Source organism: Dipodomys spectabilis, unplaced genomic scaffold, assembly GCF_019054845.1.
Source record: "Dipodomys spectabilis isolate Male_0828 unplaced genomic scaffold, ASM1905484v1 ptg000342l, whole genome shotgun sequence".
NCBI classification, from domain to species: domain Eukaryota; kingdom Metazoa; phylum Chordata; class Mammalia; order Rodentia; family Heteromyidae; genus Dipodomys; species Dipodomys spectabilis.
Genome location: NW_024871019.1, coordinates 1,781,822 through 1,807,546, shown reverse-complemented (window position 1 = coordinate 1,807,546; position 25,725 = coordinate 1,781,822).

Here is a 25,725-nt window from a genome sequence, read left to right as displayed (position 1 = left end):
ATTGGGGAGCAGGGAGGGGAGGGAGGGAGGAGGAGGGGGGCGGTGACCCCCCCTCCCCCGGAGAGGTCGTATGGGGAAGGGAGGGGTGTCGCTTCCCAGTCGGGGCGCACGGCGCGGCCGCGGCCCGGGGATCGTGGCTCGCTCGCTCGCTCTCGTCTCCGCCTCTCTTTCTCTCCCCCCCCCTCCCCAAGTCGTGGGGCGCCGCTGGGCGCAGGGCGCTTAAGAGAAGTCCGGGAAGGAGGGTGTGTGTGTGGCACCCCGTGAGATCCGTCCAAGTCTCCCTGTCTGTCTGTCTCTCTCCCCCGTAGGGTGCGGGGTGGAGGGACGGAGGGAAGGGGGGGGGGGGGAGACGTCTAAGAAAACCGCGCTGGTCGGGCGGGGCGCGCACGGCCGGCGCGATCGTCTCGGAGTCGGTGCGGGGCGCGCGCGCGCGGGTGCGGGCCGGCGGCGGCGGCGGCGGCGGCGGGGGGCTGGCCGCAGGCCCCGCTCGCTCCGGGCTCGCTCGGCGCTGGCTGCGCCTTTCCCCTCCCTCTCCTCCCCCTGCCCCCCCCCCGCCCCGTTCCTCTCCTTCCCCCCTCCCTCCAGGGAGTGACGGGGATGGGGGGGGAGGCCGGCGGGAGCGCAGCGCAGTCAGCCTCTCCCGGGCCATCGGGGAGTCGGCCGCCCTCCTCCTCCTCCTCCTCCTCCTCCTCCTCCTCCTCCTCCGAGGGACGGGGAGGAGGGGGAGGGCTCCGGCCCCGCGGCCCCTCCCCGCCCCGGGCCAAGTCTCCGCCTCCTCCCCCCCCCCCCCCCGCCTCCTCCTCCTCCTCCTCCTCCTCCTGGGTTTCCCGAGCCACGACCCCGCCGCGTCTCCGGTCGGATCTGCCTCGCCGGAGTCCTCCCCCCCACCTCCCCCCCACCCCCGCTCCTCCTCTTCCTCCCACCCCCCTGCCACCCCCCTCCCCGCTAACCGCTGGGCGCCCGGGACCCAGCCCCGCGCCCCGCGCCGCCGTGCGGGGCTCCGCCGAGTTCCGCTTGCGTCAGGGCGGCGGCGCCCCGGCCGGGCGCACGGGCGAGCTCAGCTCCGAGTCACCGCAGTCCCAGCCGGGACCCCCCTACCCCCTCTCCACCCCGACCCCCCCATCCCCGACCCCCACCCAGAGCCTCGGGTGGGGGGGGAGCAGGAGGAATCTAACTCATAAACCCGGCGGGGTTCACCCCTGTCTCTCTCTCTCTTTCTCTCTCTCTCAATCTCTCCCCCCTTTTTTGGGGGGGAGGAAGGCCTGGAGAGGGATGAGGCCCCTCCCCACACCATCGGGTGGAGAGCGCGCCCCCTCTCCCCAGCCAGGACGGGGGTGTGTGCGGCCCTCCCCCCCCCACCTCCCCCATAGCCTGAGGTGAAAGAAAAAAGAAGAAAAAGAGGAAAAGGAAAAAGAACTTTGCGCTTCTTGGGGCGCGTGTGGAGACGGGATGGGGGGCGGGATGGCCAAGGTGGGGGGGAGAGATTAGCGGCGGGGGGGGGGGGGGCATGGCAGAGCTTGTGTGCTGGTTGAGAGGAAGGAAAGAAAGGAAAATTCGATCGTGAGACCCCTTGGAGAAGCCCCAGGCCTTCTCCCCCTCCTCTGGAGGCGCTGTCATTGATTCAGCCAGGGATGGATGGGTGGGTGGGTGGGTGGGTGGGTGGATGGATGGATGGATGGGTAGAGATGGATGGGTGGATGGATGGATGGGTGGGTAGGTGGGTGGATGGATGGATGGATGGGTGGATGGGTGGGTGAGTGAATGGATGGATGGGTGGGTAGATGGATGGATGGATAGATGGGTGGATGGATGGATGGATGGAGATAGATGGGTGGATGGATGGATGGATGGGTGGATGGATGGATGGGTGGATGGATGGATGGGTTGGTTTATGGATGGATGGGTAGAGATGGATGGGTGGGTGGGTGGATGGATGGGTGGGTGGGTGGATGGATGGATGGATAGATGGGTGGATGGATGGATGGATGGAGATGGATGGGTGGATGAATGGGTGGGTGGGTGGATGGATGGATAGATGGGTGGATGGATGGATGGATGGATGGATGGATGGAGATGGATGGGTGGGTGGATGGATGGATGGGTGGGTGGATGGATGGATGGAGATGGATGGATGGATGGGTGGGTGGATGGGTAGATGGACGGATGGGTGGGAGCTGGGTACAGGATGATGGGCGGCTGGGGACCCCGTCCTGGCATCTCCTGAATTGTGGCTGACCTTGCTTTGCTCCTGGGGGGGGACCTAGTTGGTTCTGGGTCCCTATGGTCCTAGGTGTCACGTGTGTGCAGTGTGCTGCTTACTTGGATATACAAGTGGATACTTTGGTTGTTGTTCCTCCCAGGGCCTTTCGGTGAGTGAGGGAGTGTGTTTATGGGTGGGCAAGGGTACCATGGGTGGCAATCTGAGGGAAGAAGGGTCTGTCCTGGAGAAGCTGGGCTGGCCAAGCTATCTCCCAAAGTGATAGGGGACTGCTAGAAATGCAGGTGTATGTGTATGCATATGTGTGTGCGCATGCGCACGTGTGTGTGTGTGTGTGTGTGTGTGTGTGTGTGCAAGGCGTGAGGGTTGAAATTGTTGATGAGAAAAATAACACATCTGCAGACAGACAGCCACTGTTGTCCCAACAACCCCTCTCCCTTTTTCCTTTCCTTCTTTAATGCTCTTCTTTTCCTTTTTTCCCCTTCCATTCACCATTCCCCCCCTCCCCCCCACACACACACCTCTTCCTTTCCATGTGCACAATTGTATCTTGGACTTGGAAGGAAAACAACAAAAACAACCACCACAGGCCCAGAAGAGACATTTGTTCCAATCGCCTTCATTCTTTGAAACCTTGGTTCCAGGGGGTGACTTCTCACCTGCCCCCCACAAACAGAACAGCAGTCTGTTCACAGAGAGCCCATCTCTCAGAGGAACTGTGCTGCGTGGGAAACCCACGGTTAGGTGTCCTTTGAAGCGATGCCCCCCCCCATCCCCAACACCCCAGGGACCAAGGAGAGGTCAGAATGCTTTGTGGAAAATGGGGAGCTAAATGAGTGGCCACACAGGTGTAGGGTTAGCTCCATGCCTGTTAATAAACACGCTTCCTCCCTCGGGGCTGCCTGAGGCTCTCTCTCTCTCTCTTTCTCCCTCTCTCTCTCTCACACACACACACACATCTCACCTTCCCATCTTGTCTGTAGCCCCCTGGCCATCTCCAGACACCCCATCCTTTCTGCTCAGGCCTCTGATTTGCCTTCTGAGATAGAAAGGAGGGAGGACTGGGTGGGGGGGAGGTTGAGGATGACCCCCACCCAACCACCAGGCTTAGAGGGGAGCCAGGCACTCCAGAATTCACTCCCCCCACCCCCATTCAAAATATCAGGTAATTTGCCTGCTTTTCTGGGACGTCTCCCACTGCTGGGAACATACCCCAGGGCACACAGCCCCCCTTCAAAACCCACAGAGGGCCGCTTTTGGAGCAGGGATGCAGGTGGTTTCCTTCCTCCATACCAAAGTGGTGCCCAGCTATGGGGCTTCCGTTGGGGGGGTTGTGGATGAATTCTGGGAGGGCTCCATCCTGGTGTTTGCTCCTCCTCCTCCTCCTCCTCCTCCTCCTCCTCCTCCTCCTCCTCCTCCTCCTCCTCCTCTTCCTCCTCCTCCCTCTCCTCCTCTTCTTCCTTCTCCTCCTTCCCCTCCTTCTCCTCCTTCCCCTCCCTCCCCTCCCCTCTCCTCTTCCTCTTCCTCCTCCTTTTCTCAATACTATAAATTCTTTCATAAAGGGAAATGCTGTTTGTTTGTTTTACATTCACTGTTTAAAATCCAGGCATCTCAACTTACATCATACAACATAAGGAAAAAGTATAATGTATGAGTGATGGTCATGTGTTTAATGATGGAAATCGTGCGCCCGTCTGTGAATGGGGCCTTTGGGATGCGAAGGATAAATGTGTTACTCAGAATTTGTAGGTAAGTCCCTTCCCCCCTCCTTCCCTCCCCCCCCCCCCCACCATGCATGTTTAGTCTGGGTCTTGAACTAAAGGCCTAGGCACTGTCCCTGAGCTCTGTTGCCACTCGAACTACACCTCTTCTTCCAGCTTTTTGGGGGGTGGTTCATTGGAGAGGAGAAGCTCATAGACTTTGTTGCCTAGGCTGGCTTCCAACCTCAGTCCTCAGATCTCAGCCTCCTGAGTAGCTAGGATGACAGGAGTGGCCTCCTCCTCCTCCTCTTCCTCCTCCCTGTCTCTTGCCCTTCCTGACCACCCAGGCTGGCTCTTGTCTGTCCCTTGCCCCCCCCCCCCCCCCCCCGCCATTTCTACAGGTGTAACGGTATTTTCCCCTGTGTCATCATACCCCGAATTCCACCCCTCAGCTCCTTTTTCAGTCTTCAAGGAGTGTGTGTGTGTGTGTGTGTGTGTGTGTGTCCATACTGGGTTTGAATTCACGGCCTGGGCCTGAACTTTACCAGTTAAGGCTGGTGCTCTACCACTTGAGCCACAGCTCCACTTCCTGGCTTTTGGGTGGTGAATTGGAGATGAGAATCTCCAAGTAACCCCAGCTGGCTTCAAAGGGAGATCCTCAGATCTCAGCCCCCTGGGTAGTCAGGATTACAGGCATGAGCCACCGTGTCCAGCCCTACAGCTCTGTGTGTGTGTGTGTGTGGGGGGGTATATTGAATATCTATCTACTACTAGACATTGCTTGGTTGAGCTCCATTTCCTAACTTTAGATAAAGGGCATCCTGTTGTTACGGAAAGACGCGTGCTTGCCTTTTCTGGAAACCTGTGTTTGTGGGAAGGGTTTGGGTGAATACACAAAGACCAGTGCCGGTCATTCTCCCCGCGTGGCACCATTGTACAAATGCGCCGAGGTTTATTTACCCATGCCCTTGCTGAGAGACATTGCACTGTTTTCTATTTTTTTTTTTTTTTGCTGGCTTTGTCTGTTTATGTGGTGCTGAGGAATCGAACCCAGGGCCTCATGCATGCAAGGCATGCACTCTACCGCTGAGCTACCTTCCCAGCCCCTGTTTTCTATTCTTTACCATTACTAGTAGTCCTACTAGGATAATGCTCAACGGGCCTCAGTTTACCAAGCAGGGGGCATGGCTGGATCTAAGGTTAACTGGCTGAGTAGAGGATCAGCTGCTGTTTGGGGGGAGCAGAGAGCTGAGCCTCCACCTCAGGACCAGCGGGGCCGGGAGAACACGTGGGCTCCGCTTTTAGCAGGTCTGTCTTCAGTTCTGGCTCAGTGATTTGCTTGCTGTGTGACTTTGGAGCTGTTATCTAGCCTCTCTGTTCCTCAGTTCCCTCATCAGAAATATGATGGTCGTGTTTACATTGAGAGATTCCTTAGGAGACTAATGGAAAGAATTGCAAGAAAAGACACAGAGCCCAGAACAAGGAAAGAACGAAAACGCTCCAGTAATTATTAGTCCAGACATTAATATTAAAATATACTAGCTAGGGCTGGGAAGGTGGCTCAGTGGTAGAGCGCTTGCCTTGCAAGCATGAGGCCCTGGGTTCAATTCCTCAGCACCACATAAGCAAAAGCTAAAAAGCCGGAAGTGGCGCTGTGTCTCATGTGGTAGAGCGCTAGCCTTGAGCTGAAGAGCTGAGGGACAGCGCCCAGGCCCAGAGTTCAGGCCCCACTACTGGACCCCCCCAAAAAAATAAAAAAATAAAATATACTAGCTTTAATAATACAATGTATTATTATTATTGTTATTATTATTATCCATCATGGGACTTGAACTTAGGGGCTGGGCACTGTCCCTGAACTTTTTTTGCTCAAGGCTAGCACTCTACCACTTGAGCCACAGCTCTACTTTTTTTTGGTGGCTCATTGGAGATAAGAGTCTCACAGAGGGCTGGGAAGGTGGCTCAGTGGTAGAGCGCTTGCCTTGCATGCTCAAGGCCCTGGGTTCGATTCCTCAGCACCACATAAGCAAAAAGAAAAAAAAAGCCGGAAGTGGCGCTGTGGCTCAAGTGGTAAAGCACTAGCCTTGAGCTGAAGAGCTGAGGGACAGCGCCCAGGCCCAGAGTTCAGGCCCCACGACCGGACCCAAAAAAAAAAAAAGAGTCTCACAGAATTTCCTGTTCAGTCTGGCTTTGAGCTGGGATCCTCAGATCTCAGCCTCCTGAGTAGCTAGGATGACAGATGTGAGCCCACCCGCGCCCAGCTCTATTATTATTATTATTATTATCATTATCATTTTTATTACTCTTATTTAGCCAGTCTTACTTTGTAGCTCATGGCAAACTTGAGTTCATGAGCCTCCTGCTGGGATTATAGACATGAACTACCATGCCTGGTTGATGTCTATTATTAATATTATTATATCATGTTTATGATCATACTCTCTCTCTCACACACAGAGTCCCGCTATGCATCTTAGATTGGCCTTGAACTCACTGGGTAGCTCAAGCTGGCCTTGAACTTGTGTGATCTTCCTTCCTCAGCCTCTGAATGTAGCTGCCAAGTTTATGCCACTGTGCCTGACTAGATTACTAGGAAGGCAATCACAGAGATCCTGTCTACTACTTACTATTTGTAAGCATTTCAGGTCATATCCTAACTATGCCCCAGGTCGATAGCAGCACTGCCCGCTGCCCGTGTTCTGAAACCCTGAGAACTGGGAGTCAGAATAACCCAGAAGATCGATTGCCACAGTGATGGAAAGCTGTGTGATTGGTTGGTCCTGGGGCATTAGAATTTAGGACTAAACACTTTTTTTTTTTTTTTTTGTCGGTCGTGGGGCTTGAACTCTGGGCCTGGCGCTGTCCCTCAGCTCTTCAGCTCAAGGCGAGCGCTCTACCACTTGAGCCACAGCACCATTGCTGACTTTTTCTGCTTAGGTGGTACTGAGGAATCGAACTCAGGGCTTCATGCATGTGAGACAAGCACTCTACCACTGAGCCACCTTCCCAGCCCTACTTACTTCTTTTTTAGAGGTCATTATGCTGTTACTGCCCAGGCTGGCCTCTACCTCCTGGACTCCACAGATCTTCCTGGCCTCACTATGGAGCAGTGGCCGGGATTACAGGCATCTGACCCTACTCCCAGCCTCTTACTCATCCTTGTATTCTTAGTGCCGGGTTGTGTAGTATGTCTGGCAGACAATGTTTATTGAACAAATGCCTGGGATTCCATATTTAGAACTTCTTTATTCCAGAAAGAAGACGGGGTGGCCAATGCGGTTAGTCATCAACACTGTAGTCTGAATCAGTCCACGTTTGATAATAGCGCCGTGAGAGGTGGAAATGGGGGTGGGAGGAAATCCAGGACAGCCTTAGCGGGGTGTGTGTGTGTGTGTGTGTGTGTGTGTGTGTGTGTATTCATGGATGGTGAGGCAGCAGTAGGAAGAGGAAAGGGATTCAGAATGGAAGAGACAGGGCAGTGTGCTCTCCCCTGAGTAGCTGGGATTACAGGTGTGTTCGCTAACTCCCAGCTCTTAGGAACATAAGCAGCGTTTTACTCCTTGCCCGTTCTTCTCCCCGCCTTCCTGCTGTTCTGTCTCTGGGCGATTTTTCAGTACAGCTGTCACTTTCCTGGCTGTGTGTGCAACACAGAGCATGGAGGTTTTACCCAGGCCCCACCTCTGACCACAAAGGACCCGGCGGTTGGAGTGGGATCTAACTGCACGAGCATGCCATGTATCTGCTTATTACATTCTGGCTTCTATTTATTTATTTACACTGTCCACATTGGCACTCAGCAGGGTGTGCTTCCTAGATTGGCATCTGCCCTGCCCGCACCCCCAGGGTATAGAGCATTTGAAGGGGCCTGACTCCCCCCCCCCATTAACCCCAGAGACAGCACCGTCCCCAAGAAGAGGCCTGAGCTGGGAAGGGCTTTTGGAGACCCAGTGGGGAACTTCCTCCTGGGTTCCAGCTGTTCCTGTCCCCAGCCTGCTCTAACTCTACGCGTCCACCCCACCACCGGAGACAAAAGGCCCGGTCTGCACACTGCCATTGTCCTGCACCGCGGTGCAGCTTCCCACTCACCTCCTGTTTATACAGGAAGCCCGGACTCGAGATGCCCCGGCGACCCTCCCTCTCCTGACATGGCTGCCGGTGACCTCCCATTCCTCTCCAGCAGCTTCAGTAAGTCAGGGACTAAGTGATCACTGGTGGAGGGGGGAGGCTGGGTGTGGGGGCTCACATCTGTAATCCCAGCCAGCTGAGAGGGGGAGGTTGGGAGGGTTGTGATTTGTTTTTTTGGTCGGTCATGGGGCCTGGACGCTGTCCCTCAGCTCTTCAGCTCAAGGCAAGTGCTCTACCACTTGAGCCACAGCGCCACTTCTGGTTTTCTGGTGGTTCATTGGAGAGAAGAGTCTCACGGAGTTTCCTGCCCGGGCTGACCTTGAACTGCGATCCTCAGATCTCAGCCTTCTGAGTAGCTAGGATGACAGGTGTGAGCCACCGGCGCCCGGCTGTGTGTCTGTATTTTTAGGTGCTGGCATTTGAATGTTAGGGTCTCATGCTTGTTAGGCAGGTGCTTTACCCTTGAGCCATGCCAATTCCAGCCCGCTCTTTTTTTTTGCACTGGTTATTTATTTACTACCAGTACTGGGGCTTGAACTCTGGGCCTTGTACTCTCGCTTGGCTTTTGGCCTTTTTTTTTTTTTTCCCTCAGGTTAGTGCTTTACTACTTGAGTCACAGTTCCCTTCCAGCTTTTTTTTTTTTTTTTTGGTCGGTTAATTGGAGGTCAGAGTCTCATGGATTTGCCTGCCCCTGGCTGACTTTGTGACCCTCTCTTCTTAGGCTCCTCCTCAGTCATTAGGATTACAGGTGTGAGTCACTGGTGCCTAGCCCTGTTGATTATTTTCAAGAAAGGGTCTCAATTTATGCCCCAGGCAGCCCGGGCTTTGACCCTCCTCTCTCTGCTTCTTTGTGCACTGAGAGGATAGGTGTGCACACACCACTGTGCCCAGCCTTTGCACTCTCCCTGTAGCTGGAAAAAAGGTTTTTGTGGCACCAGCCAGTCGTTGGTTGAGATGGAGTCTTGTAAATTTATTTATTTGGTTGGCTGTCCTTTGAACGCTATCCTTTAATCTCTCTGCTTGGCAAGTAGCTAGAATTCTAGAATTCTAGCTTGAGCCACTGGGCCCAGTGGCCTCTCCTCTCCTCTCCTCTCCTCTTTTCCTTTCCTTCCCCCTCCCTTCCTCCCTCCCTCCCTTCCTTCCTTCCTTGTTCTGATCCCACAGCTTGAACTCAGGGCCTAAGTGCTATCTCTGAGCTCTTTCACTCAAGTTGCTGCTCTACACTTGAGCCACAGCTCCACTTGCAACTTTTTGATGGTTATCTGGAGATAAGAATCTCACAGACTTTCCATCCCAGGCTGGCTTTGAACCTCAATCCTCAGATCTCAGCCTCCCTGAGTAGCTAGGATGACCAGGCACGAGCCACTGTGATCAATTCTGCTCTTTCTTGTGTAAACTTGCAGGGTCTTCTCTGTTCTTAAATGGTTATTTGAATTGTTTATTTAAAATGTTCATTCCCCCCCCCCCCCCACTGCTTTAACAAGTATGTGTGTAATTTCCCACCTCGCTGTTTTCCAATTTACAAACTCTCCTTTCAGCTGTATCTAGTCTATGAATTTATCCATTCACTTAAGTTGTAGTTTTGATGAGTGTATTTTTTAATTTCCAGTTTTATTTGGGTCTTTGAAAAAAACATTCGATCGTGTGTGTGTGTGTGTGTGTGTGTGTGTGTGTATGTGTGTGTGTGTGTGTTTTGCCAGTCATGGGGCCTGAACTCTGGGCCTGGGTGTTATTCCTCTGCTTTTCAGCTCAAGGCTAGCGCTCTACCACTCGAGCCAGAGTGACACTTCTGGCTTTTTCTGCTTATGTGGTGCTGAGGAATCGAACCCAGGGCTTCATGTTTGCGAGGCAAGCACTCTACCACTGAGCCACCTTCCTAGCCCCCTCTCCCTTTTTTTTCTTGCTTGCAGTGGGTGCTCTACCACTTGAGCCATACCTTCAACCTAACAGTTCTGCTGGCTAATTGGAGAGGGAGTGCCGTGGACTTTTCTGCCTGGGCTGTCTTTGAACAAGAATCCTCCAGGCACTGTCCTTGAGTTGCTTTTGCTCAAGGCTATCCCTCTACCACTTGAGCCACAGTGCCACTTCTGGCTTTATTTCTGTCATTCATTGAAGATAAGAGTCTCACAGACTTTCCCGCCCAGGGTTGGCTTCAAACTGAGATCCTCAGATCTCAGCCTCTTGAGTAGCTAGGCTGACAGGCGTAAGCCACCAGGGCCAGGCTTGATTTGTTCTTTTCATTAGCTATTTCTGGGAGAATTCGGTGCCGTCTGAACTGTCCCTACAGAGTGGTTTTATTTTATCATTTTTGTACCATGTATCCTACAGTTTGGGGACATTTTTTTCTTATTTGCTATTTATTTATTTTTTACTTTGGATTACTGCACCCAATGGTGATATAAATCTGACTGAAGCTGGGCGCTGGTGGTTCATGCCTATAATCCTCAGGATTATAATCTCAGCAGGCTGAGATCTGAGAATCATGGTTCAAAGCCAGCCCAGGCAGGAAAGTTTTTTTTTTTTTTTTTTTCAATAAACTGGAAGTGGCACTGTGGTTCACGGGGTAGACGCTCGCCTTGAGCTGAAGAGCTGAGGGACAGCGCCCAGGCCCAGAGTTCAAGCCCCATTACCAACAAAAACAAAATCTGATTCAACATTGTTCCCTGGTACAGCTATGTTTTGATTTCTTACAGGACACAAGAGATAGCTTCCTAGCTATGTCTCTGGTTGTGTGTGTGTGTGTGTGTGTGTGTGTGTAGCTGTGAGAAGGTTCTAGCTTTCTTTTAAAAAAATTTTTTTTTTACCAACAGTGAAGTTCTTTAAAAGTCATGATTTATTATTTCTTTGATTATTCATTTTTGTGCTGGTCTTGAACGTAGGGTCTGGGCTCTGTCTCTGTTTTTGTGCTCAAGGCTAGCACTTTAGCCAGCCACAGCTCCACTTCTGTCTTGTTTTAGTGATTAATTGGTTGGAGATAGAGTCTCATAGATTTTCCTGCCTGGGCTAATATCAAACTGTGGTTCTCAGATCTTGGTCTCCTGGGTGGCTAGGATTATGGGGGATGAAGCACTGGCACTCAACTCTTGTTTTCCTTTTGGTGTTGGAGATTGTACCCATGGCTTAGTGAGTGCTAAGTGTGTGCTTGGATCTCTGAATGATGCATCGAGCTCCGGATATATACTTTATTTAATTATACACAGTTCTGAGGTGCAGTGTGACATTTCAATATTGTGTACAATAGATAATGATCCAGTCGGATCTATTATGTCAGACATATTTATTTGTGATGGGAACTTTCAAAATCCTTTCAACTGGCTGTTTGAAAGTCAAATAACTATTGCTTAACTATCGATTGCCTGTCACAAATGCTAACAATTATTGTACTGTGCTACTAAACCTTACCTTTTATTTTTTAAATTTAGAATTTTTAGGAGTTTGTAATGGAAACCTTTTTTAAAAAAAAAAAAAAAAAACTAGTTTCAGGTCACAATGAACCTTTCCAAGCCCTTCCAGAATGTTTCTCTGATAACTTCCCAAGAATTCTGTGACTCAGAAGTTATAATATCTGCCTCTTTCTGTGCATTAAGATATTGAGGCTTAGCTGGGAAGGGTGGTTGAATGTCTAAAATTCTAGTACTTGGGAGACTAAAAGTTGGAGGATCTGAGTTCAAGGCCAGCCGGGGTTACATATCAAGACCTTGTTACAAGCAAACAGATTGAGCCATGGTGAGTTTTAAGACTTGGCCCAGAACAGACAGGGAAGAAATGGCCTCATCAAGATTTGAACCTGGGCCAGGGCAAGGAACTCCGGGAAACTCTTATCTCTAAAAAACCCACTAGAAAACCGGAAGTGGTGTTGTGGCTTAAGCGGTAGAGCACTGGCCTTGAGCTGAAGAGCTGAGGGAGAGTGCCCAGGCCCTGAGTTCAAGACCCATGACCGACAAAAAAACAAAACAAAAGATTTTAATCTGGGTTTCTCTGACTCCACTTAATTTGGCACTTAGCAAGTTAATGATCCAGTCTTCTTCTTCTTCTTTTTTTTTTTTTTTGTCGGTCATGGGGCCTGAACTCTGGGCCTGGTACTGTCCCTCAGCTCCTCAGCTGAAGGCTAGCACTCTACCACTTGGGCGTCAGCTCCACTTCCGGTTTTTTCTGCTTATGTGGTGCTGAGGAATTGAACCCAGAGCCTCATGCATGCAAGGGCAAGCACTACCCCTGAGCCACCTTTCCAGCCCCTTCATTTTGAAACTCTCTAAACATAAAATGTATGCTACCATTAAAGTTCTCTTTTTTGTCATGTATATATAAAATATATACATATTGTATATAATATATTCTACATACTATACACTACATATAATGTATATAATATATTCTATATACTATACATTACATATAATATATACAGTGTATATTATATGCCATATTATATATGGTATACAACTCTGCCCCCTCCTGGAAGAATCGACTTTTGATGTTTAGTTTCATAGATGCGTTTTTCCTGTTCTAGACATTCATGTGAACAGGTCTATGTGCTCTTGGGTAAGGTTTCTGTCTCTTGGCACAATAATTTTGAATCATAACAATGTGTTATGTATGGATGTCGGGAGTGAGTTCATTTTCATTGCTGGGTAGGCTTCCATTACTTGTCTATAACACAGTGCATCCATTCCCTTGATTTTAAGACACCTGAGTTGTACTCAGCTTTTAGATGCAGATTGTGCTAAGGCAGCTGTGAATAATAGTTGAATCAACAACATTATTTTAATCATGTCTTGGACATCGGGTTGGTAAGGAGATTAAGAGAGCCCTCAGAGTGTAGCTAAATGAGAGGAAGGCAGGGGACATATAGAATTCCCTTGAGATGAGAAGTGGGGAGGGAAAGACCAGTAACTAGAAGAGTGATCAGGGACTCGTGTGTGTGTGTGTGTGTGTGTGTGTGTGTGTGTGTGTGTGTGTGTGTGATTTGTTTTATCTATCACCAGTCCTGGGGTTTGAACTCAGGCCTGGGCGCTGTCCCTGAGCTTCTTTTGCTCAAAGCTAGTGCTCTACCACTTGAGCCACAGCACCACTTCTGGCTTTTTCTGTGTCTGTGGTGCTAAGGAATCGAACCCAGGGCCTGATGCCTGCGAGGCCAGCGCTCTACCACTGAGCCAGCTTCCCAGCTCGTGTGTGATATGGAATTGTTATAGGTCTACGGCACCAGGCTGGAAGGCAAGCATGGGAGTCCTGGCCCCTGGGCGCGGCCCGGTGGCTGCTTTCCTTTGGGATCCTGGTGTGAAGGCCTTGCAGAGCCCGCGGACGCCCCGGCTGCGCAGCGCCTCACTCCCAGGGGCGGCGGCCAGGACACCTCTGCCGGGAAGCCCTCCTGTGACCCGGCCCTGGTCTCCCGCGTCTCTGCCTTCCTCGGGGCGTGTGAGGACGGCGACAGGGGACGCGTGGAGCGCACGGCTGGCGGCTGGGAGGGGATTCCCGAGCTCCTCCCGGGGCGCTTCCACCGCCGCCTGCCTCCCGGGAGCGCGGGCAGCAGGGGCCCGGCCGAGGGGCACCATGGGAGCGCGGGGCAGCAGGGGCCCGGCCGAGGGGCACCATGGGAGCGGGGCGGTGCAGAGGCGCGGGGCACCATGGGAGCGGGGAGGTGCAGAGGCGAGGGGCATCATGGGAGCGGGGAGGTGCAGAGGGAGGCGCGGGGCATGCTGGGAGCGGGGAGATGCAGAGGAGAGGGGCATCATGGGAGCGGGGAGGTGTAGAGGCGAGGGGCATCATGGGAGCGGGGAGGTGCAGAGGGAGGCGTGGGGCATGATGGGAGCTGGGAGGTGTAGAGGCGAGGGGCATCATGGGAGCGGGGAGGTGTAGAGGCGAGGGGCATCATGGGAGCTGGGAGGTGTAGAGGTGAGGGGGCATTATGGGAGCGGGGAGGTGCAGAGGGAGGCGTGGGGCATGATGGGAGTGGGGAGGTGCAGAGGGAAGCCGAAGGGCATCATGGGAGCGGGGAGCTGGTGGGGCGCAGGCAGTCGCAGGCCTGGCTGGGCGCTGGCGGGGAGGGCGCGGAGGAGGCCATGGGGGTGCGGGAGGGGATAGGGTTTCCACTGCCTCCAGCTGCCCTAAGCTGCTGCTGCTGTTTTCCAGAGGGACCCAATTACCAGCCCCTATGTGAGCCAGGGCTGAGGAGATCCTGGAGAGATAGCAGGGCACGCTCCCTGCAAGGCGCGGGGCCTTTGAAGCTCCCCTCACCGTGCACCTGCTCGCCATCAGCTGAGACTTGGGGCCTGGTGCGGGGAAGACGTCAGTACTAATGCGCAGGGTCCCTCTGGAGGCCTCTGTGGAGCCTGAGGCTTTCAAAGGACTCTCGCAGGAGCTGCTTGCTCCCTTTGATGGTGTGTGTGTGTGTGTGTGTGTGTGTTGGTCCTGGGCCTTCTGCTGTCCTTTAGTTTTTTGTTTTCTTCAAAGCTGGAGCTCTACCACTTGAGTCACAGCTCCACTTCTGGCTTTTGCTGGTGAATTGGAGATAAAGGGTCTTATGGAATTTCCCGCCCTGGCCTGGCTGGCTGGCTGGCTGGCATCCAACTGCAATCCTCGGATCTCAGCCTATTGACTTGTAGGCTGAGATGATAGAATTATATAGAATTTCACACCTACGTATATAATGTGATATATATTATGTAATATATTATGTAATATGTAGCATACATATTGTATGCTACATTTGTAGATGTGTTGGATTATAGGCCTGGGTTATCTTCTTTCTTTTCCAGGAGTGTGTGTGTGTGTGTGTGTGTGTGTGTGTGGCACCAGCACATGCGTGAGTGTTCCTAACAAAGCCAGTTGAGCCTTTAGTCAATTTCCACTTGGAAGAGGAGTTGGAATGACAACATATTGTATTGGTTCCCATTTTCTGGGGTGAACAAGCCTAGTTAGGGTGATAGAGGGTGTTTGGGGGCTCCTTCATCACCCCCAGTGGCCCATAGCTTTAGATTCCTGGTTCTGCCGAGTTCTTGAGACCTCATCTTTTTTACCCCATGTGCAATGATCCAGGACAGGAATGCAGCCTCTGCCCAGCCCCTCATAAGGAGGGCTGTCTCTGGGGCCCCCTCCCCCTTCCTCGCTTAGCTAGGTCCCAGCCCCAGCTGGGGAAGTAGAAGATTAGAGGCCTAATTCCACCAAGAATCCTGTTTTTCTTAGCCTCACACTTTGCTTTTTAGGAAAGACCCGTTCATCTAATCAGCCTGAGTCAACAACTCCATTTATTTGGACACGTGATATTGTGACATCAGGAAAAGGGTGCTGCGAACCTCCTGCTGACCAGCCCCAGCCCCAGAAGAAGCTGAAAGTTGGCTAACCAGGTGTGAATTATGCTCTCTCCTCTCTCTCTCTCTCTCTCTCTCTCTCTCTCTCTGGCTGATTTCATAACATGAAAGTAACCCACCAAGGGCCCACATTCCCAGCTTCCTCTCTTGTTGGGGGTTATTGAGTCAAAATAAAGGATTGGCGGGGCGGGGGGGGGGGGGGGGGGGGGGGGGGGGGGGAGGGGAAGGGCTGTCCGGCCAAATTGCTTTCCTCTGTACCCCATCAGAATCAGAAACCATTTCTTCAAAGGATCTTCAACAGTGAAGGACCCTTGACCACATCCATAGGTATTCAAAATGATTATAGAAAGAAAAAAAAAGCAACCAGATATGTGATACATGCCTGTAACCCTGACATTTGGGAGGCTGAGGCAGGAGGATCGTGAGTGCGAAGCTAGCCTGAGCTAAAAAGCAAGGCCCTGTCTCAAAGAAAAGTGACACTTTTCATTTATCAAGTTTTTTTTTTTTTGTTTTGTTTTTGTTTTTTGGTCCAGTCGTGGGGCTTGAACTCTGGGCCTGGGCGCTGTCCCTCAGCTCTTCAACTCAGGGCTAGTGCTCTACCACTTGAGCCATAGCGCCATTTCCAGCTTTTTGCTTATGTGGTGCTGAGGAATCGAACCTAGGGCCTCTGGCATGCAAGGCAAGCACTCTACCACTGAGCCACCTTTCCAGCCCAATTATCAAGTATTTTATGTACAGTGTGCTAAGATGTTAATTCTCTCTCTCTCTTCTTTTTTTTGTTGGTCATGGGGCTTGAACTCTGGGCCTGGGTGCTGTTCCCGAGCTCTTCAGCTCAAGGCGAGCGCTCTACCAGTTGAGCCACAGCGCCACTTCCGTTTTTCTGAGTGGTTCATTGGAGATAAGAGTCTCATGGACTTATCCTGCCTGGGCTGTCTTTGAATCCTGATCCTCAGATCTCAGCCTCCTGAATAGCTAAGATGACAGGAATGAACCTGGCGTGAGAGAGCCTGGCTCTCTCTTTTCTTCCCTTACTTTGCTGCCTTTATCTGTCTAAGTGACTGGCCTTTCCCTTTCTCCCCTCTCCCATCTATATCCCATCCCCTCCCCACTCTCACAGATCTTCCCAATCTTTCCTATGCATTATTTTCTATTCTCTCCTCTCTCTCTCTCTATCTGTATATACACACACACATATATATATATACTTTCACACAAATATAATGTATAGATACATATAACACATGCATATATGTATGTATCTATACATACATATATGTGTATATGTATGTATAGACACATACACATGTATTTCATCCCCAAAGTACAACCCTTAAGGAAAGATATCAATATCCCCATTTTATACATAAGCAAAAAGAGGTCGAGTAATCTGCCTCAGGTCCCACAGCCAAGAAGAAGGGGATGTGGCACGAAATCCAGGCCCACTTGATTGCAGAGAGAAACAAACCCCGTTTCTCTGGCACCTCCCCTGAGTCAGCATGGCCCAGATTGAATTATACCAGTCAGTCTTTGGGGCTTCTTCCCAGCCTTTCCCTCTTGGTATCCATGGAATAGTTGCCGTCGTAAACCCAGAGCACTGGCGGTCACTGTGCTTATGTCCCAGACCCCAGAGCACTGGGTGGGGGCTGAGCACTCATCCCTGTGGCTCCATTTGGCTTGGATACGGTTCAGCATAGAGTTTTGGGGGGCACCCCTACATTCAGGGTCTTGCTATGGAATCCAGGCAGGCTTACTCATTTATGTGAGATGCTAAACTTAATCTCACCATGGTTATAATCGGGATGAAAGCAGGCTGGGAAGAGGCAGGAATCAAGGACATTGCTGGAGAAGCTGACATTAGAGGTCCACTGTCATCCTAGCTACTTAAAGAGGCTGAGATCTGAGGATCTTGGTTCGAAGCCAGCTCAGGCAGAAAAGGCTGACCGACGCTGATCTCCAGTTAAGCAGCCAAAAGCTGGAAGTGAAGGTGTGGTTTAAGGGTTAGAACACCAGCCTTGTGGGGGGGAAAAGCAAAGAGATGGTACCCAGGACTTTAGTTCAAGCCTCAGGACCAGCACACACACACACACACACACACACACACACACACACACACACACACACACACACACACACACACACACACACACACACACACACACACACACACACACACACACACACACACACACACACACACACACGACATTGCTGAATAAACAAATTCCAGTGCTGGGCCTAGAAGCTTCTTACAAAGGTAACAGAACCTTTTTTTTTTTTCCTGTTGAACTTTCAAACCCTTTGACCCTGGGCTTTCTGCCGTGGAGTTTATCAGTGTCCGGAGGCCAGCAGCATAGTAGGACAAAAATGGGAGGGGGAGGTCAGCGCTCCACAGGGGAGTCCCTGGGGCCTGCGGGCAGCCACTGCCACCAAGAACTTCTAAGGCCAAGAAAGGGAAGTCTCAAAACCAAACATCCCGCGAGGTCTTCGGCAAATGTGTTCCTCATCAAGCCAGACACAAACAAAGTTTATTAAAAAGCCTTCGGAAGGGGACATTCCAAATCAGCCGCAGGCCTGCACGAGGGGACGGTCCACTCTCTTGCTGACTCTCATTCCGGCCTGGCTGGGAGCTTTTCAAACACCCCGTCACCCATGTGTCCAGGAAGGAAAATAAACACGGGCTCAGGGTGACCCAGCTCTCCTGTGTGTGGTGTATGTGTGTGTGTGCCTGTTCTTTGTGACACCTTAGACTGTGGGGTTGATCGGCATGACCCAGGAACTTAGCATAAACAGGGCCGGTCAGGTCTCTTGGTCTCTGTGCGGGGGGGGGGGGGGGGGGGGGGTAGGTAGGGCTTGTGTGCCCTCTTCTTTGTGCTTGATACCACAGCCCACCAGGCAGAGCCACCAGGCAGAGGAAGGGCCTCCCCCCATTCCATGGTCTCAAAAATGGAGGCTAGGTATAGCGGATTGAACTGTGGGGCTAGAAGAGTCATGAGTCTTTTGCATTGTGGGAGGAGGAGAGAAGGGCTTTGCTTCCATCTAACTTGTGAATTTCTTCCCAATAGATGGGAGAGGGGTTGGGGTAGGGCAGGGAAGGGGGAGTCTCAGAGCCTGAATTTTAAATTATCTGCATATGCAAGCGAAACTCCTGAAGTCATAAAAAGGAGGAAGAAAGCAGGGCACGTGCTGTGGCTCATGCCTGTAATCCTAGCTGCTTAGGAGGCTGAGAGGTGAGGATTGTGGTTTGAAGGCAGCTGGGGTAGTGATCTCCATCAGACTCTTATCTCCAGTTAACTATCAGGAAGCTGGAAGTGCAACTGTGGCTCAAGTGGTAGAGCTTGTGCTTTGAGCTGGAAAAAGCTCAGGAACAGCACTCGAGTCTGGAGCTAGCAAAGAAAGACACACAAGCCAGAGCGTAATACATGTGGCTATTGGTACTTCTGTGGATGGATATGTTCTCATCATTAGCCAGTTCAACATCTTGGGAAGACAAAAGGTTACCCAGAGATTCAAAGAGGGGAGGAAAAAGAAAGAAAGAGCCCAGGGCAGGTAACAGGAACTTTTCTGTTGGCAAAAGTTACATTGTTGGGGCTGGGGATGTGACTTAATGGTAGAGTGCTTGCCTAGCATGCATGAAGCCCTGGATTCGATTCCTCAGTACCCCATAGACAGAAAAAGCCAGAAGTGGCTCAAGTGGTAGAGTGCTAACTTTGAGCAAAAGAAGCTCAGGGACAGTGCCCAGGCCCTGAGTTCAAGCCTTAGGACTGGCAAAAAGAAAAGTTACATCACTCACAATTTACTGAGAGCTTTCTCTGGAGCTCATGCTATCTGTGAAGGAGCCAGCAACTCCTTCTCTTGATGACCCCATTCTGCAGGTTCCGTGAAGGCAACTGAGGTTTAGGAAGTTCAGTGATTACCTACATCCCAAGGCCCAGAGAGGAAGAGCGAAGACTGAGCCTCTTTGATGCCAATGTCTGGCATCTTCATTATCTTTATCTGCAGAGTCAGTTATGAAATGAATCCCTCATCATTTCTCCATTGATACAGCCAGTGAAAAAGGAAAGCTGTTTGGAAGGTGTTTGATTTTCTTTTCAGTTACAAGAGGGTCAAAATAATAATTTTCTTATCATTTCTTCTTTTTCTTTCTTCTCTTGGTCACAGCAGTTCACAGGGAAACACGATGTCGGTCCATTCTTGATACTACTGGCTCCTGTCTTACCGTGCCAGATTGTGTTACTGCCAGACCAGGACATCCGTGGGTAGCCGGCAAGGTCAAGCCAAGGTGACACACCATGCTGTCCCTGTCATCAGAACACGACCCGGTCCTCCTCCATCACACTGATCCAATGAAAAGGAGCTGAGAGAAAGGTCGACTCTGTGAAGAGTGAGCTTGGGAAGAAACCCAGGCCCTGGACTCTTGATTTAAGCTCTTCTTTTAGAACTTTCTCTCCTGAGGGACTTCTAGAATAAAAAAAAACAAAAAACAAAGTTTCCCAGCCTCTAGATCTCATGTGGCAAATCTGGTGTTTTTCCTATCCCCAAGTAGAAGCAAAGAGTCTCAAGAGCAGGAATCATGCTTCTACTTCTCACTCGGACACTCAGAGGAGTTTGGATTTCTTTGGTGGTGGTGGTGGTGGTGGTGGTGGTGGGAGCTATGCAGAGATGTGGCCAAGAAGTTATTAGGAATCGAATATTGGGGTCAGAGAGACGAAATTTGTTTCCTAGATCTATCACTTCAGGGCTGAAAAGTCTGAGTACGTTTTGTAGTATTGTGTGGCTCAGTTTCCCCACCTGTAATTCTAGTTATTCAGGAAGCTGAGATCCGAGGATCGAGGTTTAAGGCCAGCCCGGGCAGGAAAGTCTAGTTAACTACCAAAAAGCTGGAAGTGGAACTCTGGCTCAAGTGGTAGAGCAGTAGCCTTGAGCAAAAAAGCTCGAGGATAGGATCTAGGTCCTGAGTTCCAGTCCTAGCGTGCATGCATGTGGGCGCACTCACACACACACACACCATTATAGTAGAGTTAGGTAGATTGAATAAAACAACACACATGAAACAGCTCAGTCCTGGTTACAGGCAAAGCTCCACAGTTTATGGATGTAATAGAGGGCAGAGCCTGGAACCAAGGTCAAAGATGTTGGCATATACTGGAACCCACTAGGATAAGTTCTTTGGCCTTTCAGATTCTCAACTCCTTTGGATCAAAGACAAAACAAAAGAGAGACCACCTTTCCACATTGCCATCCTAGGAAACAAGGCTCTAATTTCAAAGCCATATACTCTACAAACGAAAGGCTATCAGAAGACATAAAGTAGATTGCAGTGTCTCTAGCTAGCAGTTCCTTGTTGGCATATGCATCATAGATCAGCCTTTGTTGGTCCTTATTTGCATGTGCATTGGAGGACAGTCTCTATGGCTCCTTTAAATTTGTATTCTTTGTGGTATTTATTGTTATTTTGAAGAGAAAGGGATGGTGTGGGTTGTATCAGGGCTAGACATTCTGGGTAGCCACTATCACTGAACTACACCTCTGCCCTTTTCCTATTTTTATTTTGAGACAGGGTCTTGCTAAATTACTGAATCTGGCCTCCAGCTTGCTATCCTCTTTTCTAAGATTCCCAAATAGCTGGGATTATAGGAATGTGCTACCATACCTGGCTTCTTTAAGGACATTAATTATTCAGGGGCACCAAAGAGTAGACATAAGGAAATTTTCTTTGATTAAAATGCCAACCACCGTGGTATCTCAGGGCCAGGTAACACCTAGAGGAACTCAGCTTTTGGCTGTTATCCTGGGGCTAGTCTACTCCTGGGTCCTACTGTGTCCCCCTATCTTTTTTTGGAACTGGTCCTGGGGCTTGAACTCAAAGCCTGAACATTGTCCCTGAGCTTTTCTTTTGCTCAGGGCTGGTACTCTACCACTTCTGGCTTTTTGCAGGTTAATTTGAGAAAAGAGTCTCATAGATTTTCCTGCTCAGACTGGCTTCCACCCACAATCCTCAGATCTCCGTCTCCTGAGTACCTAGCATTACAGGTGTGAGCTTGCTCTGGACCAGACTCTGTCTTAGGCACAGAGGATGCAGCTTAGAAGCGAAGCCACAGGCTGACCTTGATGTCAGTGGACACAGCATATGTACAGACTTCAATCAGACAACAGGGCTCAGGGAGCGTGAGCAACTTCCAGGGCCACACAGTCAGTCCCTGTCTCTGCCTTTAGCTAGGATCCATTTCGTTCACTGGAGACTCATGCTCTTTGTACGGCTCCCTCACCTCTCCCAAAGCACTGGGTGGTAGAGTTAGAATGGCAGAACTAAAAGGGTGCTTGGACCACAAATGGTTCCGGGTATATGCACCGAGTTCTGTCATTTCAACGGGATGCGGCTGACAGTGATTGTCTCCACGTGTGGGGGAGGGCTCGGTGCCACGTTCACCCTTACAGATGGGAGATGCTGCAAATCATTAATCACGGTCCCCAGTGGGTACACAACCAGGAAGCCGCAGCATGTGTAACGCATATGCACATTTCCCTGGCTAGGTTCACATCTCCCATCTTATGATGAGGAAACTGAGGCTGGCAGGGCTGGTGGGGGGTTAGGGGGATGGAAGAGAGAGAGAGAGAGAGAGAGCGCAAGGTCACTCAGTCTCAGAGCTGGAACTGGATTAAAACAAAACAAAACAAAAAAAGCAAGGTCCAGTCGAGAGTTTTCCATGGCTTCCGGTGCCGCTTGCCCAGGTAAGATGATAGACGCAATGATTACAATACAAAATGAATCACGGTCAGCAGCGCTGCTAGCTATTCAGGAGGCTGAGATGTTAACAATCTCAGCTTAAAGCCGACGGGGGCAGGAAAGTCCCTAAAACGATCTCCAATTAACCAGCAGAAAACAAAACAACACACCCCAAACAAACAAAAAACAACCACAACGAGAAATAAAACACCAAAGGGCTGGCACTCAGGCTCTGAGTTCAAGCTCCAGGACTACAAGGCCATAAACCCACAGGCACAAGAGAGAAATTCTTCCCTGAGCCTGAGATCTATTTGTGTTCAATAAGGGTGGATTATTATGCAAATATCTCTCAAAGAAGCAAGGTGTAACTTGCTTCCAGCACCTCACCTGTCTGACCATCTACCTTCTGTCTAAGTTCCCCTGCCCTGTCCCAGGCCAAGCTGCATCTTACAAGTGAAACCAGATGTCCAGGATGGGCACAAAGATTTAGGGAAAATTGAACCCCTGGGTCCCACCCATTGCCCCCACCCCTCACCCCAACTGCTTCTGAATCAGGTTGCTCACGTACAAACTCCCAAATTCCTTTTATCTCCCCATCACCCAAGAATCTGATCCCTTATTTAGTCCTGAGAGTCGGAAACTAATGGTTTATTTATCTCTACTGTAATCCCACTTCAGGCTGGGTATGGGAATACACCACTGGGAACAGGCCTCTAGGATTTCAGAGGGACCCCTTGATTAGGGCTTTGTGAAGACCCAGGAAGGAAAAGTAACACCAGGCCTGAGATGTTTTCACTCCCTGGGTGCATGGAGGAAGAATGCAGTTCATATGAGATCCTGTGACAGGGGCTGAGCCATGGGCAAACACCCCAATCATGGAACAGATATGATGAGTAGAGATGACGTTAGACAAGACAAGCTGGTTGCAATAATTTCCCAGGCTTCCTTGGATGTCAGCTTGGCTTTTGTTGTTGGTCGTGGGACATGAACTCTGGGCCTAGGCGCTGTCCCTCAGCTCTTCACCTCAAGGCTAGTGCTCTACCACTTGAGCCACAGTCCCACTTCTGGCTTTTTCTGTTTATGTGGCGTGAGGAATTAAACCCAGGGCCTCATGCATGCGAGGCAAACACTCTACCACTGAGCCACCTTCCCAGCCCTGAGCTTGGCCTTTGAGGAAGGCTGAAAAAGTACTAACAAAGAATCTTTGCAGTGACAAGGCGCAGGTGGCTCAGGTCTGTAATCCTGGCTACTCAGGAGGCTGAGAGCTGAGGATCCAGGTTGAAAGCCAACCCAACATGTAAGTTCCAGAGACATGTATTGCCAATTAACCACTGGGAAGTTGAGAGAACAACATAGCCCACAGGATAAAGAGGATCATCCTCTTAAGAGGGAAGAGCAGGTGGTCTTGAGTTCAATCCCCAGTACTGGCAATGTATCTGGTGAACACATGAAAAATGAATTTTACCTACCTGTAACTAGGAAAGTGGCAGATTTCAAATGAGATGATGCCCTGAGGAAAAAATTAGGGTGTAGTGTGGAGGTGTGTGGGGAAGCAGTGGAGGCTGTATTTCAGTGCTACCATCACTGAAGGCAGGCAATAAGGCCATTCCTAGGGAACTTGTATGCACGTGTCCTCCTCCTGCTAAGAGACTGATCTACTTCCTAGAGGAACTTCCCCAACACAAACAAAAACACAGCCCACTTTGTTCAAGTGGGAAGGCTTTATTAATAAAATATCTTCAAATAATTAACAAATGAAAAGGACATGTTTATTGGGTTAAACACTGAGTTCCTGATGGTAATGATTTATTAATAAAATTATAATACACCATGAAACAATTAACAAATAAGTCAAATCGTATATTTATTGCACAAAAACAATCCTAAGCAGAAGTGGACGACATCGATGTGTACATCCTGATTTTAAAAGTACAGTTCAGAGCTGGGGGGGAGGATAGGTCCTGCTGGTCATCCTGGCCACTCAGGAAGCTGGGATCTGAGGATGGAGCTCCCAGTTGGCATTATATATTTCATGAGCCTCTTATCTCCCAGGAACCATGGGAAAGGCAGAGGTGGAGCTGTGGCTCAAGGAGTAGAGAACTAACCTTGAGCAAAAGAGGTCAGGGAATCCATCCAGACCTTGAGTTCAAACCCCAGGACTGGCACACACACACACACACACACACACACACACACACACACACACACACATTATTTTTCTGGCCCGTGATATTCTGGTTACATGCTCAGCAGTAGTATAGCTAGGTTATAGGGGAGATCTATGTTTCATTCTTTTTAGGAACCTTCTGACTTCTGTCCGGAATGCTGGTACTAGTTTATATTCCACTTCTGGACACTGACACAGAGCATCACAAGTCAAGATATTGGAAGATAATAATTAGAAAAGGAATACTTGCACATCCATATTCCTTGCTGCACTTTTCACAATAGCCAAAATATGGAAACAGCTCAGATACCCTACCATACATGGTTAGATCCACAAATGTGGTATGTACAATGAAATTTTACACAGCAACTAGAAAAAAATAATAGTTCATTTGTAGGGAAATGGATGGATGGAGAACAAGCCCTGTTATGTGAAGTAAGCCAAGTTTAGAGGAGATAAATGGCACATGTTTTCTCCCATATTCCAAAACTGGTCCTAAAATACACCAGGATATGTTACATTATACGGGACTCTGTTCATTCACACAGTGAAGAGGAGTTTTCCTCTGTGCCTCTGATCATATGAAATATTGTTAAAATGAATTCCAGATAATAGAAGGAAGAGTTTTATTTATTTATTTTTTTTCATTTGTTTGTGTATCTACCTATGCAAGGAGTCACAGAAACAGAGGGACAAGGTGAACAAATGCAGCAGCGGTAGGCAATAGACACTTTGTTGAAAATGAACTATACTTTTTTTTTGTTTGTTAGTTAGTCGTTGGGCTTGAACTCTGGGCCTGGGCTCTGGCCCTCAGCTCTTCAGTTCAAACCGAGTGCTCTGCTGCTGAGCCACAGCCCCACTTACGGTTTTCTGACGGTTAATGGGAGATGAGAATCTCACAGAGTTTCTTGCCCAGGTTGGCTTTGAACCACGATCCTCAGATCTCAGCCTCCTGAGTAGCTAGGATGACAGGTGTGAGCCACTGGCTCTTGGCTGATCTATACATCTTATAGGTGGAGACAGGAGGGAAAACTGGGAGAAATACAGAGAGGGAAGGGGTGACATTGCTCAGAAAGAAATGTATTCATTACCTGATTTATGTAACTGTAACCTCTCTGTGCATCACTTTTATATTAACAATAAAAAATTGAAAAAATTCAAAAAAATAATTTCATGTAAGTGGAACACATTTTTTTTTTTTCTTTTTTGTCGGTCGTGGGGCTTGAACCCTGGGCCCTGTCCTTCAGCTCTTCAGCTCAAGGTGAGCGCTCTACTACTTGAGCTACAGCACCACTTCTGGTTTTCTGGTGGTTTATTGGAGATAGGAGTCTCACAGTCTTTCCTGCCCAGGCTGGCTTTGAACTGTGATCCTCAGATCTCAGCCTCCTGAGTAGCTAGGATTACAGGTGTGAGCCACCAGCGCCTGGCTGGAACAAATGTTTTGAATGATAAGATTCAGTCAGAAGATTTCTTTTGATTTTTTA